The following is a 941-nucleotide window of genomic DNA, read 5'->3' on the forward strand; positions in this document are numbered from 1 at the left end:
GAAGGAACACTTTGTAAGGGTTAAATTGAATGATCGCCTCCCGGAAAAAATAACAGGGGACTGTGCCTACAAAATTAAGTGTGATGACTGCATTAAAGTTTACCTAGGACAGACGAACAGGGAAGTTCACATCAAGATTGGAGGGCAAAGGAGGAAAATATACATGCTGCTGGGAAACAGACGAATATAGAGCGTCACAGAAATACTCAGCCATCGCATAAAATGCACTGGACACGGGACACGAAATAGATTTGGAAAATTTTCAGATTTTGAGACCACAGAAACTGTTGGCTAGGAATCGCCAAGCATCCCTGTGTTAACAGAACAGAAGGCGTGGAACTGGCAAGCGTGCGGAAAGCGGTTTTAGATCAGTCGAGCTGACACGTGTTGGTGTGTGGTTACCAGAAGGAGTCATCATCATTAGCGAATATACACTCATTTGCAAACTAATTTAATTTGCAAATGATTGTATATTCGCTAATTTCGTGCTATTTGGTTTCAAGTACAACACAAGGTTGACGGAAACCCGGGACTGCGCCTACCTGATGAGCCCGAAAATGGGCGAAACCGGTCGTTGGCTGTCGACGAATTTTCAGCAACCTTATGAGTAGTACATTACAGAAAGTCATCATCATCATCTGATTTACAATTAACCACACGCTCTTACCTTCATCCAACTAGATTCTCATGACACTCACAAAACCACGAAGATCAACGAAATCTACCGGTGGCATCCGCGGTGAGTCGTCAGTTGAAACACCTTGAAGTGGAAGATTATTGATCCAACCCTGATTAGAACTGATTTGAAACTCACCGAACCCACCAACGCAAACTTTTAGCTACCACACTAACCGGAAAGAGCCATTAATTGACACTTAACACTGATCTTGTACGTCAATATGAAGATGTCTTACTGATTGGTTCTCTGTTTGCCTCAAAAC

This window comes from Opisthorchis viverrini, assembly GCF_000715545.1.
Source record: "Opisthorchis viverrini unplaced genomic scaffold opera_v5_73, whole genome shotgun sequence".
NCBI classification, from domain to species: Eukaryota; Metazoa; Platyhelminthes; class Trematoda; order Opisthorchiida; family Opisthorchiidae; genus Opisthorchis; species Opisthorchis viverrini.